We start from the raw sequence: 16693 nt of genomic DNA on the forward strand, positions 1-16693 counted from the left end.
GAGCCGAGGAATGGGGGGACGTGCAGAGGAATTATGAGATGATGACATTCAAACCCTATGCTTGATGGGTGGAGAATGCCTCCATTTACCGTTTCTCCGAGCAACTGGAGATTTTCTACGATATAATGGAAGAAGACGGGTATTTGTGCCGAATGCCCGCGATGGAGGATAGGATTCATCGTCCTCCTACTAGCTACGTGGGGGTGTACACTCGGCAGCTGCAATATGGGCTTCGGTTTCCCCTGCACCCCTTCGTTGTAGAAGTGTTGAACTCGTACCGCATTTCCTTGTGCCAACTGACCCCTGTTAGCATCCGAAGGGTTATAACATATCTTTGGGTGTGTCTTTTTTACGCCCTTAAGCCGAGTTTGCACTGTTTCCAAAGGTTGCACAAGCTGGTGCCGAACCTTCAAAGTGATACAGATCACGGCGCTGGTTGGTGGCACATTGAAAGTGTGAGGAAGCATCTCACCATGTGGCAGAACGACACGTCTGATAAGGACTGGAGAGGCTAGTGGATTTGGGTTAGGGTACCTTCGGATGAGGATCATCCAAACTTTTTTAGCGCTCCTAGATATTTAAGGGAGCCTAACCCGACGATGCAGAGCATTGGGCCTGAAGAGGAGGGCACGGCCGAGGACCCTAACTATGTTCAGCTATTTCTCTTCAGCAAGAAGAGAAATCTTGGGGGAATGGGCCGATTGTATTATATGCCCGACGTGGCTACCTTGCTTTCATTATGCCTTTCGAGAGCATATGATTGCCGTCATCAGCCTCAACCGAAAGTACCAAGGCAGTTGAAGTTTTAGCTGGGGTCGAGGACTTTGCTTTTAATTTTAGAGATTGTCTTCGCTGTGCTAATCCATTTAGTCTTTGTTTTTCAATGCTGCACGAGGGCAATGCTGGGATTGACTACGAGCAGTTGGGAATTGACGCCGCCCGAAACGTGACGAACAACAAACCAGAGATTATCAGGACTGAAGATCGTACCCTCTCTCTTCACGCAAAGAGGTTTACAATAGTCAGCACGGCCGAATATCTGTAGTAGAAGCCTTGGTGGGATAAGCGAGATCCTTTCTTCTTCTTGACTCTTGAAGAGGAAGCCGCCGCTGCTACTGCTGTTGAAGTGTCTGCGGTAGCAGAATCTTTTGAGAGGGGAGCTGGGCCCTCTACTGCTGGAGAAAGGGAGGAAGACGGGGCTACTGAAAACGAGCGCCTGTTGAGGACTTCGGTGAGTCTTCCAGACTTTTCTTTAGTATTTTCTCTTTTTGCTAAAGATGTTCTTCTACTTTATTGTTTGTTGCGTTTTTTTCATTTTTTTTTTTTTACTAACATCCTTCCTCGCCCCCCTTTTCCTGCAGTCTGACAAGAAGGAAGACCGCGTGGAAAGGCGTGAGGGAAAGGCTCCAGTTTCTGCCGAAGATCTTTCGGGCGAGGACTCCTCCGATGAAAAAATGAATCCCCGGAAGAAAAGGGTTGTTGTCCTTCCTGGACATTTCCATGTTGTCCCCTTCCCTGCGGGGGAATTCGGATTCAGGAGTTGAGAGATGGCAAGACTCTGCCTCGAACTCCACCCAAGACTCCTCCAAAAACTCCTCCGCCACCCCCTGCCAAGCAAGACGAGGAAGTTCAGGAGACAACTCCGCCTTCTATCCCAATGGACATTGTTTAGGAGGAGGAGGTTCGAGAAGAGGTTGCGGTTGATTCAGCCCAAGGTGGGATCTTCGCCGAAGATGTCAAGAGGGAAACTGATGCCCTGCTGGTGAATCAGCCTCAAGAGACCACTGGCCTTGAAGAAGGTTAGGGAGGTACAGCTGAGGAGACGAAGGTAGAGCCTGAGCTCGTAAAAGCAACATTAGAAATTCCTTCGTCCTCTCTAAACCATTCTTTCCAGACCTTCCAGTCCGCATACATGGGTTTCCCTACACCCCTTGTTCCTGATCCTGACGGTGTCCGAGACACCATCCGGGCCCATTGGGAGGCTACCGTAGCCTACTTCGGTGACTTTTCAACCTAGTCTGAGTTGGACAGGGCTAGGAATTGGTCAATAATCCGGGCCACTACTGGGGTTAGGGAGCCCAGCACAAGAGTTCCCGATCTCTTATTGAGAATCAGAGGTCTCTGATACAGGTAACTGTTTTTATCTCTTTTTATTTTTGGAAATTTCGAATTACCCTTGCATTCATTCTCCCCTCCCCTCCCCCCCCCCCCCCTTTTCTTTTTCTTTTTAGACTTCTTCATCCCTTCTCAGGTTGTTCATAATCAGACCCTAACAGTTGAGCTGAATGAGATTCTTCAGCTGAAGAAAAAGGAAGTTGAGGCCGAGGCCGAACTAATGAGATTAAAGGCCCAAGTTGCCTAAGAAGACGATGATGCAGCTGTTGCAAAGAGGGATCAACTCATAAGGAACAATGCAGTCGTCCTCCGGGACTGGAAGACGTTCGTCTGGCAGCTGATGGATCAAGGGGCTAAACCATTAGAAGATATGAAGTTGAAGATATCCCTAGGCTGGAATCTCGGATCCAAGAGTTCCAAGATGAGAACCAGAGATTATCTGCTGATTTTGAGAAAAAGCTAAAGGCTGCTGAGGAGGAGTCGCTAAAAGCTAAGAATAAATTCGAATCAGAGATTCAGCGACTTCGAGATGAGCTGAGGGCGTAGCAGGAATCTTCTTCCAAAGTTGCAGCTGAACTGGAGGAGGCCTGGAAACAGCTAGAGGTCCGCATCTACACCTAGGCCGAATATGACGAGGGATTTGATAATGGTTTCAACGTGGCTAAGAGACTAGCCCTGCATGCCGAGCCTAACATTAATTGGGATTATGCCAAAGTTTAGGCCTCCGACGACAAGGATCCCCACATGGTGTATGCCAGCCAAGCTGAGATTGACTTCCTTGCTCGTCAAGCTGAAGCTGAACGGAAGGAGGCCTAGGAGAAGAGGGAGGCTGAAAAGAGGGAAGAGGAAGCCAAGAAAAAGGAGTCTGAAAGGACTTATGCTCAGCCTGCCTCTTCATCTGCTGGTGCCAAAGCTTCTCAGAGCCCTAACACTACTGCGAAGCCTAATCCTTCTGTTGCTAAAGCATAGGAACTCAGGCAGCTATATACAAAATCCTACGGGTCAACTTGTGCTTAATTTGAATTTTCCGCATCTGTATTTTCTTTTTGCCTTGACTGTTTATTGCTTCAACTCGCCTCAATGTACAAACTCTAATTTGTTTTTGTTTTTGAGTAGTTGTACTTAATTCGGCAGCTGTGATTTTCCGCTTGTGGGCGACTGCCGACTTAGAATTTACTTGTGTTTGCTTTGATAATTCTGAACTTGCTATAGCTCGATGTCCGAGCATATCTACCTATTATATGAGAACCACCCTCTATGTGAGAACTGATCCCTCATGTGAGGACAATTCTTAGCCATTAGATTGTATTAAATCCAACAGCTGAGATTGTTCAACTAGTAATGGCAATAATGTAATTCTTAAAACAAACACATCAGTCTCCAAAACCCAAATTGCATACATACAATTTGTATACATTTATTTCTTTCTCTTCAAAGCTTGAAGGTGGGATTACAATACTAAAAATTGAAGATCGACGATTTCTCTCTCCTTTTCTTCACTGCTAATTTAACAAATGAGCAAGCACTAGTAGAAAATAATAAATGGCAAGCGGTTCAAACCCCCTAATGGAAAGCGATTTTGAACCGCATGCCCTTAGGAGGCTTGCCATTGGCATTTTAACTGGCAAGCGGTTTGGCGCCAAAACCGCTGCCCATTATGCCTATAAAAAATAATTTTTTTTTCACTAAAATTGATACACAAACAAAACATATGTAAAAACATTAATATTTTCATTACTTAATTGTTGTAATATTACATTTTCATCAAAAAACATATTAAAAAAAATTAATACAAGTATTTGTCAAAAAAAAATTAATACAAGTATTTGTCAAAAAAAAAATTAATACAAGTATTTGTCAAAAAAAAATTAATACAAGTAATTAAATCAGCCCTCAATCAACCACCACGCACTGCCACCACAATCGACAGCCCACCACCGCAACCACCTTATCTGACACCACCATCACAACCAACGCCACCAGCCCACCACCGCACCGCAACTAATGCCACCTTATCTGGAACAATTAAAAAAAATAGCTCAAAAAATTTAATCATGCAAATAGAACATGAAATTTGAAATAACATAAAAACAGATCTAAACACATTAAAAACAGCTCGAATTTGCTCGGATTTGCTTGATTTTTGCTTGGATTTGCTTGATTTTAGGTTCGAAAATCCTGGGGCTAAACCCACCCTAACCCAGATTGTATGACCACCAGAAAACCTGAAAATAAAATAATTAATATATAAAAAAAAAACCGAAAACAGAAGAATTAAAAATTTAGATCTAGACACCAACCACAACAATTAGATTAACAAGAACAACCGACCAATTTTTTAAAGAATTGAAATTCGAAATAAATAAAATTTACTCAAAAAATAAGCTAACCGTTTTAGATCTGAAAATGGTGGTGGAGCTCTGGATTGTCGCGTCGGTAGTGTTGTCATTAGTGGTTGTCACGTCGGTGGGTTGCTCGGTTGTCGTCGGTGGGTTGCTGTGGGTTGAGGTCGGTGGGTTGTTGTTGCTCGGTTGTCGTCGGTGGTCAACTGGTTGCTGTGGGTTGAGGTCGTGAAGGAGGATGAAAGAGAAGGAGATGGGAGATGAGAGATGAAAGAGAAGGAGATGAGAGAATAAAGAGAAGGTCGAAGGAGATGGAGAAAGGAAAGAGGCGTGAGAATGGAGGGGAGGAGAGAGAGCGTGAGAAATGAGGGGGTAAGGGGAGGAGAGAGGGAATGGAGGGAGGAAATGACGGGGTAAGGGGAGGGGAAGAGAGAGAGCGTGAGAAATAGGATGGGCTTTTCATTTTTTAGGGTTTTTAAACAAATGGAAAGCGGTTCAAGGTCCAAACCGCTTGCCATTTACAATTTGGCAAGCGGTTCACCCAAAACCGCTTGTCATTTGTTGGTTTCTGATTTTTTTTTTAAAGGGGTTTTTTGAAGCGGAATTCAATAACCGCTTGCCAAAATGGGTTGCCCATTTACTTTAATCTACTAGTGAAAAACTTAGTTGCTCATTTGTCAAATGAGCAAGTACTTAGTTGCTAATTAAACAAATGAGCAAATAGTTAGTTGTTCATTTGTCAAATTAGCAAACATTTCTGTAATCAACAAGCATTTCTATAACCATTAGTTTTCTCATTTGTAAAATAAGCAAACATTTCTTTGATCATTTAATTTGGGAAATGAGCAATTAATTTTTTGATCATTTAGCAAATGAGCAAATAGATAGTTGCTCATTTGTCAAATGAGCAAATACTTAGTTGCTAATCTTACAAATGAGCAATAACTTAGTTGCTCATTTGTCAAATGAGCAAAGATTTCTTTAATAATACATTAAATCAAAAGCATTTCTTTGCTCATTTTTGAAATGAGCAACCATTACTTTGCTCATTTGTCAATATAAGCAAATAATTAGTTATTCATTTGAAAAATAAGCAAGCATTATTTTGATCATTTGGAAAATGAGCAATCAATTTTTTGCTCATTTAGCAAATGAGCAAATAGTTAGTTGCTCATTTGTCAAATGAGCAAATACTTAGTTGCTCATTTGTCAAATGAGCAAATACTTAGTTGTTAATTTAACAAATGGGCAAATTTAGTTGCTCATTTGTTAAATGAGCAAACATTTCAAACGGAAATTGATCGAAAATCTCCAAAAATCGCAAAAAATATTGACGTAAACCTTAATTATTGAAGAATTCAATTGACGAAAACCTTAATTAATGAAGAATTCAATTGAAGAAAACAAACTAGGAGAAAAAATACAGAGCATATTTTCATATAAGTTGATTGTATATAATAGTACATGTGGCATTGTAAACCAATAAAAGTAAATAGTCGGCTCATATCCATGTTGACACACTTGGTTGCAAGAAAAATGAAATGAGAGAAAAGTATAAATTTATTACTTCGTATTATATAAGTTGCTTGAATATATATTAGTAAATGCCAAAATCACACATGTTTAGGGTAAAAATACCCTAGACACATGGACCAATGAGGGAGCTCCACGTGTCAAGGGCTGGCAGGTCATCAAAGACCACTCACCAGCTGACACGTGGAAATCTCAGGTCTTCATCAGAATTGCGGCTTTCAAGGGCCCAATTCCCAAGAATCCGCACTTTGCGGCGCAGCCCACCAGTCCTAGGTCAGAGTGACCTAGGGAGGGGCACATTTCCCAACGACCCTATAAATAGGGAGATATTCCCCCATTTTGGGGACATCTACAATCATTTATTACACATCTATTCTCTCTCATCAGAGAACACCTGAGCTTGGAATCCAAGCAGATACCCACCTAAATTTCCGCACTCTTTATTACTTTTCAAGTTACTAACTTGACCGTCGGAGGCGGAGCTCCAACAACCGGAGTCTTCGTGTTTTTGCAGGTGCAGCTCGAGCCGGACCAGACTTTGTGACGTAACTCTCCCAAGGGACAAAAAACACCCAAAACATTTGGCGCCGTCTGTGGGGAGAGTACCTCAAAGATGGTTTAAGAGTCTGTACCACTTCCTGATCCCAACAATATGCAACCGATTATTTAGCCGGAAAACACAAGTATTCCTCAACCGGTGGTCTATACCGACCAGGAGGATAATGATGATGAAGTGGAGACGCATATGGCCGAGGATGGGTCATTCATCTCCAAGTATGTCCGTTCAAGAGATCGGCTGGAACGACACACTAACCAGGCGGGTCCAAGCAGGCCCTCTACGAGGCCTGAAGGGGAAACCTAGACGGCTAGAGGATCAGCCCCAGTCACCCGGGACGAGCTCATGAAATTCATGAACTCCTTCAAGGGTGAAATCAAAGATATGATCAACAAAAACAAGGCTGGCTCTTGCAAGGGTCAGCCATCTAAATAGACTCCTCCAGCTGAGAGGAAGAAGCCGGTAAAGGACAGGCGGCCAACTCCTCATCCTAAGGAGAAGGAGAGGGCAGCCGCAAGAATTGATTGGTCTAAGATCCTTTTATCAAAGGGTCCTCTGCGGCACACCCGGCATAATCAGCCGGAAGCCAGCAAGAAATCTGTCTCTGACGCTCGGCACATCATTGAGCGGAGGAGATACCAGCAGCTGTCTGAGTCAGCTTCGACCTTGAGCTTTCCAGACAGTTTCAAAGGAACTTATGTAAGGAACTCACAGTCCTTACATGAGAGTCGGACAGGCAGCAAGTCCGTCTACACCGACCCTCAAATGATGATTTTGTCTGCCCCGTGTGCACCCCAGGCGCAATACGGGCTGTATGGCCTTCAATTTATGCAGCCGCCTCCCTTCAGAGGTCAGGCGGCATATAACAGCGTCCAGCCATTGGACTGGCAGCTCCGTCTGCTTAAAGTTGGTGAACAACCTTCTGTGTTCACCAAGAATATAACCGAGGCGGCCCAGCCGGCCAAGGTTAAGAATGTGTTGGTGGGTACCTATGATGGTACCTCCAACCCAGAAGACCACCTAATGGCATACACCAACCTCATGTGTTTACAAGGTTGGGACGATGCCCCTTGGTGTCGATGTTTCCCGGCTACATTGAAGGGCATTGCCCAACAGTGGTTTGGCAACTTGCCAGCCGGCTCTATTGATTGCTTCAAGAAGCTAGGTTTCTTGTTTGCCACCAACTTCTCCATGAACATCCCTACTAAGAAAACAAGTCTTGAATTGAGCACCATTAAGCAGGGTGAGAGAGAAGGGCTACGCTCTTATGTCAGGAGGTTCAACCTGGTCAGAATCCAGATCCAGGGACTGTCTGACGAGGTAGCCTTCACAGACTTCTTTAAGGGTCTGAGAGACGGGTCGAACTTTAAGTTTGATCTCGTCAGAAAAGGGCATTTACGCTGCAGGCGGCCCTGAGGGAGACGGAAAACTATATTCAAGTAACCGACCTCTGTACGCTTGGTAGCCACTCGGACTCCAAGAAGTCTGACAAACAAAAAGAAAGCCGGTCTGCTCAACCAGCGAAGAAGAAAGAAGAGAACAAGAAGAGAAAAGAAGTCTGGGCGGTTAGTGATTCTGACCAGCCATCCCAGAAGAAAAAGAAAGAATTTAAACCGTACGTCCCCGGGTACGAGTTTAACAAGGATTGCAACTCCATCCTCATGGAGATAAAGGACTGGCTGTCTCTTGAGAAGCCGAACCCAATGAAGAGTTCCTCCAGTCACGGAACAAGAACAAATTCTGCCAATACCATGAGGAAGTTGGCCACGACACCAACGACTGCTTCAGCCTCCAACGGGCGTTGGACCGTCTGGCTGACAAAAGGATGTTAAAGTCCTACATTTCTAAGTCCCCAGGAGGGACTAAAAAGAAGAACAAAGGGCAGTCGTCCAAGACTCCCCAACCTACTAGTAGTTCGGACACCGATAAGGAGCTGGTCTACATTATAGCAGACGGGTTCTCATGTGGTGGCCCTACCATCCGGGGCACCAAAAGCCATCTTCAAAAGATGGACAAGGATAATGATGAGCAGGCGTCTGCTAGTTCCACCTTCCCAGACATCCTGATCACTGAGAAGGACAGGGGCAGGGTCCGCCGTCTGCATGACGACCCGGTCGTCATTAAATGTAAGGTCGCCAATTAGCTGGTTGGGCGGATCCTTATAGACACCGACAGTTCGTCGGACATCATCAACCTCCAGTGCTTGCAAAAGCTGAAATACAAGCCCAGCAGCATGCATCCGGTAACCCACCCCTTGGTAGGTTTTGGGGATGGGATGGTTTACCCAGTCGGTAGGATTGACTTACCCATCCGCCTGGGAGAGAAAGGAGAAGGACGACATCTGGTCGTCAAATTCTTGGTCGTTAAGGAACTGACCGCCTATAACATCATCTTAGGCCGTCCCACCCTACACGAAGCCAAGGCTGTAATCCTCCCTTTCCTCATGCTCATCAAGTATGAGAGGGATGATGGCTCTATTGGTTCCTTGAACGGGGATCAGAAGACGACCCGAGAGTGTTACCTCTCAGTCGTCAAAGATACTGTGGCCCCAGACGGTCAAGGGCAGGAACCAATAGACCTTAACAATGTCAAGGATTCCAACCCAGCCCCACCAGCAGCCAGAAAGAAAAGAAAAACTGCTCATCTGGTGGAGGTGAAGAAAGAGAAAAAATAGCAATCACTGACCGGAGAGCGGTCAGATGAGCTCCGCCCCCAACCGGCTGGTGAAAACATTGGCCTCGCTTTGGATGACAGCCGTCCAGAGCGTACTGGTAAAGGTTGGGACGGTTGCTTATGCTACCTTAGGTGCAGATTTGCACCTTCTGCTGAAGGAATTCAAAGACATTTTTTGCCTTTGAAGTGGAAGAGATGCCAGACGTCAGCCCGGATCTCGCTATCCACAAACTCACCGTGTATCCAAAAAAGAAGCCCATCTGGAAAAAGAAGATAAATCACGGCGAGGAAAGAAGTCAGGCGGTAGCTGTCGAAGTCAAAAAGCTGTTGGATGCTGGGTTCATTCGGCCATGTAATTTTCCCGACTGGGTGGCGAATGTTGTGCTTGTAAAGAAGCCGAATGGTACCTGGCGTATGTGTGTTGATTACACAGACCTCAACAAGGCATGTCCGAAGGACAGTTATCCGCTTCTAAAGATCGACAGCTTAGTCAATTCTACGGCTGGTCATGCCCTGATGAGTTTCATGGATGCCTATTCCGGCTTCCATTAGATACCCCTGTGGAAAAAAGATCAAGAGAAGACGGCCTTCGTCACTGATCAGGGGCTATTCTGTTATACTGTGATGTCGTTTGGCTTGAAGAATGCGCTGGCTACGTTCCAACAGATGATTAATACAATCTTCATTAATCAAATTAGGAGGAACGTAGAGGCGTACATTGATGACATGATAGTTAAATCCAAGCAGCAGGCGGATCACCTTGCTGACCTCCGAGAAACTTTCACCACACTCAGGCGACATAAGGTTATGTTAAATCCCAAGAAATGCGTCTTTGGTGTTGAGTTTGGGAAGTTTCTCGGATTCCTGATTGATCAAAGGGGGATAGAGGCTAACCTTGAGAAGATACAGGCGATGATTGACATGAAGTCACCCCGCACTGTCAAGGAAGTACATAGACTAACTGGTTGCCTAGCGGCATTGGGGAGGTTCCTCAGCCGGTCAGGTGACAAATGCCTTTACTTCTTCCAAAAAATCAGGAAAAAAACTAGATTTGAATGGGGGGATGGTGCTGAGACGGCCTTTCAGAAACTGAAAGAACATCTGCACTCTTTGCCAAGGCTTGTTAGCCCCTTGCCCAAGGAGACGTTATACATGTACCTAGCCGTCTCAGACCATGCCCTCAGTACTATTCTCCTTGCTAAGAGAGACGGCATCCAGCTCCTGGTCTATTTCATTAGCCATGTGCTAAAAAATGCTGAATTCCGGTACCCCAAGGTTGAAAATTTTGGCCTTGCTCTTTATATGGCATTCAAGAAGCTGAAGCCTTATTTTCTGGCACATCCGGTTGTAATCTACACCGATCAGCCCCTCAAGCGGCCAATGTCTACCTTAGAGTCATCCGGCAGAATGTTGAAATGGGCTATTGAAATGCAAAGTCTTGAAATCTCCTACGAACCAAGAAAGGCAGTGAAAGGTCAGGTGTTTGCCGACTTCATTATTGAGATGACTCGTCCGGTTTCTCCGGATAATCTTGATCAGGTTTGGAAGGTGTGTGTAGACGAGAGCTTTACGAAGAACGGCTGTGGTGCAGGCATTATCTATGAGTCCCCTTAAGGAGACAAATTTGAATATGCACTACGGTTCAAGTTTCAAGCCTCAAACAATGAGGCAGAGTATGAAGACCTGCTAGCCGGAATCCGCATGTGTAAGGCAGCAGGGCAACAAAGATTGACGCCTTTTCTGATTCACTGTTGGTCGTTAGTCAGTATGAGGGTAGATATGAAGCAACTCATCCGGCTATGATCAAATATCTTCATGCAGTCAAAGAAGAAGCTGGGGCACTTGAAGAATTCCGTCTTAGTCAGGTGCCCAGGTCAGACAACAACCAGGCGGATGCATTGTCCAAATTGGCATCTTCCGCCTGTTGTGATACGCCTCGGTCAGTCTTTTGGGAAGTTCTGGAAAAAAGAAGTATATATGAAGAACCCATTGGAATTTTAGACCGAAGCTCTACCTGGATGGATGGCATCCGGGCATATTTAATAGACGGCACGCTCCCTGATTCACCGTAGAAAGCAGCCGTCATGAAGAAAAGAGCAGCAAACTTCGAGATGAGAAACGGGGAGCTCTTCAAGGCTGGTTTCCTTAAACCTTTATTGAAGTGTGTTACCCCAGAAAAGGGGAAGGAAGTTCTCGAAGAGTTGCATGCGGGATACTGCGCCTCCCATATAGGCGGCAGGTCCCTAGCCGTCAGAGCCAGACGACATTATTTTTGGCCTAATCTTGAGGCAGATGCCAAAGAGCTGGTGAAGAAATGTGACAAATGTCAAAAGTTTGGCAAGCTTATTCACCGCCCGGCTACTGATCTGACGGCAATCCACAGCCCAGTCCCATTTTCTAAGTGGGGCATGGACATTTTAGGTCCTTATACGCCTTCACCAGGCGGAAAACGTTATACTCTGGTGGCTGTGGATTATTTCACCAAGTGGGTGGAGGCGGAGGCGGTCAAGAACATCAAGACAAAGGATGTCATCTCTTTCATTTGGAAGAACATCATCACCCAGTTTGGGTACCTATGTCTATGGTGTTTGATAATGGCCCTCAATTTGAAACGCCTCAGCTCAAGACTTGGTTGGGAGATCAAAGGATCTCAAACTGTTTTGCATCAGTCGGCCGACCCCAAGCAAATGGCCAAGTTGAAGCCTTCAACAAACTCATCTCAGACGGCATCAAAAAGAAAATTGAAAGAGCCGGTGGATTATGGGCATAAGAATTAATTGATGTCCTATGGGCCATCCGGACAACTGCCAAAGGGGCAACTGGTGAAACCCCATTTCTCATAGTATACGGTGCTGAAGCCGTCTTGCCCATTGAACATTACGAGCCAACTCTCAGAGTCATGCTTTATGATGAAGAGGCAAATTGGGAGGCCATGCGGCTGGCACTGGACTCCCTCCCGGAACGCAGGGGCAATGCTGCCCTGCGTCATGAGATATACCGTCTGATAATGGCGAGAGCCTACAACAAGAAAGTGCACAAGCGCCCTTTGAAAGTTGGCGACTTTGTGTTACGAAAAATGGAGGCAACCGGTAGAGCCAATGAGCTTGGAAAGCTAACTCCCAATTGGGAAGGCCCCTACTGGATTTATGAAGAAGTAAGGGATGGCACCTACCGCTTGGAAACCCCAGACGGCAAACGCCTGCCTAGAACTTGGAATGTAGACAACTTAAAAAAGTACTACTTCTGAGAGTTGTAAATTTTTTGAAAACAAAGAGTCCATTAATGAAAAGTTTCTTTTTGTTTTCAATTGTGTTATTGTTTTTATAATTTCCATTCCGTCTGGGCAATGCACAGACGGGTCAGTTGCTAAACCAACTAAGTTTGAAACTTAGTAGCAAATTTAACGTCCAAGTGACATGCGGCCAATGGCCAGATAACTAAACTAGGCACAAAAACGCTTAGTGGCTATACAGCCGGTCTCAACCTAGACTAGAGGCCAGTGGCCGGATGGTTGCTTTTTTTTATAAAGTCGCCTATCCCAGCATGGATAACGGCGTCCGGCGACACCCTTCCGGGTGCAATCGTCGCAGAGAGCAGCCTATCTGTTTGCTCTACGTACCTATGCAGACGGCAAAGATTGAATGACCAAACTGGTCAACTCATAGCCATCTGACCAGAACAGCCTATAGAACGATTAAGTTTTCGAAATACCGGATGTCCTAAGACATCAGCCGGTTTCCTACCGAAGTTCTTACTTAGGCTTTTCATTCCAAAATTGCATAGACTCTCCCATGGGGGAAAAAAGAGTTGTGTAATGGCTATGCAACCTTCTCAAACGGTCATTTACCGTCTGGGTAGATGGTTGGAACTCCTGTTGTTTGGACGGCTGTGCACTTGGGTTGGGGCAATCACTACTGTGATTGATTGGCTTACAAATATATCATGCTCTTTAAAGCATCAGACATATCTAAGCTAATCAATCAATTCAAGTTAAAACCAACCACACAGCCGCCCAGGGGCAAGAACAGCCGGGTTTACCGTTTGCTGCATGCTTTCGATAAGCTGGGTAAAACAACAAGTAAACATGCAAAACTGAAAATTCAAAAATCAAATGCAAATATAAAAAATCGACTGAGTCAGAATACTTCATAAAATTAAAACTGGCACAAAGGCCAAAAAGATTGTTAGCTGGAATCACATCAGGTGTAGAAACAAAAACTAATGTTACCCGACTCCATAGTCGGTAAAGGTACAACAATACTCGGCATACAAGCCGGAAAGGAAAATAAATGGCATACTGCCACAGAAGTTGGAGTGGCTGACTCAGGGATGCTGAGGTTGCTGCTGCTCCGGCTGGTCATGGCCAGTAGGGAGGGCTCCTGACTGATCTCCAGCCGCTTGAGGCTGGCTGTCTTGGTTTCCCTGGCCCTCCGCCAGCTCCTCCTCATCATCATCGGAGACTTCGTACCCCAGCTCAGCAGCCCAGGCCTTGAAACGAGGCGGAGCTGCCTCCCCCAGAACTTGGGCATCATACACCGCAGTGGCGTAATCATACCGAAGTTTGTAGACATCATAGTCTATTTCCGGGTAGAGGAGCCCTCAAGCTATCTTCAGGCGGGCCTCATTGTCCAGCTCATTCTCCTCCACCAGCCGGTGCTGCTCCTTAGCAATGGCATCGCTTTGCTGGTTCCTCAGTGTGACCAGCTCGATCCCTAACCGGGTGACATCTGCCCTAAGCTTGGCGTTCTCCTGGTCAGCCCCCTCCAATGCCTTGAGGTCAGATTGAGCATTCTTCAGTTGTTGCTCAAGGTCATTGGCCCGGTTGGTAGCAGCATCGTTGGCAGCCGTCAAATTCCGGATCAGCTCCTCCTGTTGCAACTCTACTGCTTTAATCTTTAATTTAGACATATAATTAGCATATTCAGCAGAGTTGAGGTTTTGAGTGGCCCTCCGTTTGGCGTCATTTACCTCGTCTTGTTTCCGCCTGAAGGGGCCCCGGAGCCCGTCCACTCTCAGCATAACCTAGAAAGGATCAGCCGAAAAGTTTATACTTAAATAAAAAAAAAACACAAGTGTTAAGTTGGAGAACAACTTACCTCCGCTAGCTGGCCCATTATCCGGTCAAAATCCACCACCTGCAGATCAGGCACTGAATTCTTCTCAGACCGGGTGAGAGTCCTTACCATTCTCTTGGCAAATGCCGGGAGGTCTGGTGGCCCGAAAGAAGCATCTTTACCATAAGAAGTACTTGGTGAGAGAGATGCAGCATAGCTGGCATTCATCCGTTGCCGGCTGCTTACCAATCCTCTGGAAGGGTCGACCATAGTCTTGACTCTCACGAAGTCAAGCGGCCAAGGAATTTCAATACGGTTCTTACCTTGGGCTTGGGGCAGTGGGGTTTCCCCCTCCCCATTCGCTGCAGCACCGCCTGCAGCATTGAGTGGCTCGCCACTCTTCGATGCCTCAGAGGCACCCGGCGCTTTCTTCTCCAAGTGCCCTGAGCTCTCACTCAAAGCCCTCAGAGCAGAGGGTGATTTGCTGCCGGTCGTAGGACGATCCGACTTGGCCGAGGAGGTTGATTGAGAAGGGTTCTTTTTTGCGGCCTTAGCAGCTAGAGATTTGTTCAGCTCGTCTCCAGGTCTTTTGATAAGCTTGGAGATGGAGCGAGGAATGCTTTTGACGGTGCCCTGCAAAGGAAAGATTAAAAAGTTAACAACCGGCAAAAACCCCTAAAGAGGAAATTGAAAGAAAGGTCAGGCGGCCTTACCCCGCCTTTCTTGGCCTCAACAGCTGCTTTTTTAGCAAGCAGCTGCTCCTTGCGCAGTTGCGCAGCAGATTTCGCCGGGGTCTTCTCCGGGTCCACCATTCTCAAGGCGTCGGCTGCAAGGGGCAAACGCAAAGTTAGTCAAAGTAATAAAAGTTGAAGTATAAAAACAAAGATGGCAAAATTGTCGGATATAAAGTGGATATAACCTTGGGAAACATGGTACTTAACCCGCAGGCGGACAAAAAGGCTTCGTCCTTAAAGAAGTCCGGATGGGGGATCCAGTTCTTTGGCACAATAATTTGATTCCCATCCCCTAAAGGCTCAGTTGTGGTTTCGAAGAAACCCGGGTCCATTTTCTGCTCCCAGGCTCTAGAGGAGAGTACCGGGAGGGCGCATTTTCTGCCTAGGAGAGCCGGTTCTTTATTATACCGGCGCAAGGACTGGTTGTGTCTCAGTGTGGGGGAGGAGATCAAGTAAAACTTCTCCTTCCACCCGGACCATTTGGACACCTTGTCCAAAGTTATTTGGTATTGGGGCAAGGTGGTAAGAGTATACCATGCCCCATGACCGCCTGGGGCCTTGCTCAGGTAGTGCATATGAGCGAAGGCAGAGAAGCTGGGGTCTATATCTTGGAGCTCGCAGGCGACAATATAGCTCAGTATATTCATCCACGAGTTGGGAGTGAGTTGCCAGACGCCCAGATCATATCCTTTGAGGATTTTCCTTATCCCCGTATGGAGGGGGAACCGGAGGCCGGCTTCTATCACCGCCTCGAAGCAGACGAAGTAGTTGTCTGCATTTTCGATGTCGTCCCCCCAGGCCATAATTGCGTCCCCAGGCGGACAATTATATCCCACCCCTTTCCAAAGGGGTACTTCTCTTTGAAGGCTTTGAAGCCACTCTCCAGAAGGGATATATCACCCAGAAGCATCCTTGTCTTCTTCGGGTCAGGGTTAACAGAGGTCTTGGCCGGCTGCTGGTAGTCAGCCGCGAAATTATCTTGCCCAGAGCTAGAAGCCTCTGACCCTAATCTCTTAGCGGCGTCCTCGTCGCTTGTCTCCTCTTCCGCCTCTTGAGAGGAGACGGTTTCCTCACCGTCTGCTACCTAGGAAGGGGCACATTTCCCAACGACCCTATAAATAGGGAGATATTCCCCCATTTTGGGGACATCTACAATCATTTATTACACATCTATTCTCTCTCATCAGAGAACACCTGAGCTTGGAATCCAAGCAGATACCCACCTAAATTTCCGCACTCTTTATTATTTTTCAAGTTACTAACTTGACCGTCGGAGGCGGAGCTCCAACAACCGGAGTCTCCGTGTTTTTGCAGGTGCAGCTCGAGCCGAATCAGACTTTGTGACGTAACTCTCCCAAGGGACAAAATCCACCCAAAACAACACACAAGTAATAATAAGACAGAGTTGAGTAATATTTGTGGCAAAGATGATGAAGCGAAACAAATATGGTATGGTTCTTCTACTTATAATCCTTCCCATCGTTATGTTGGCAACCATTTGTGTACCAGCAATTGCCCAAGGTGTTGCTGCAGACTCTAACAAGGGTTTTCAGGGTTTCGAGCACTCAATTGCCCTTGTTTTCCTTTGTGCTAATGCAAGTGATTTTATTCTATATTTGGATATAAGTTGAACTAGTAGGCTACTACTATCATCCTAAGGAAGCCCTCTGGCCTCGGTCTGTTTGT

This window comes from Chenopodium album, chromosome 15, assembly GCF_948465745.1.
Source record: "Chenopodium album chromosome 15, dcCheAlbu1.1, whole genome shotgun sequence".
Taxonomy (NCBI): Eukaryota; Viridiplantae; Streptophyta; class Magnoliopsida; order Caryophyllales; family Amaranthaceae; genus Chenopodium; species Chenopodium album.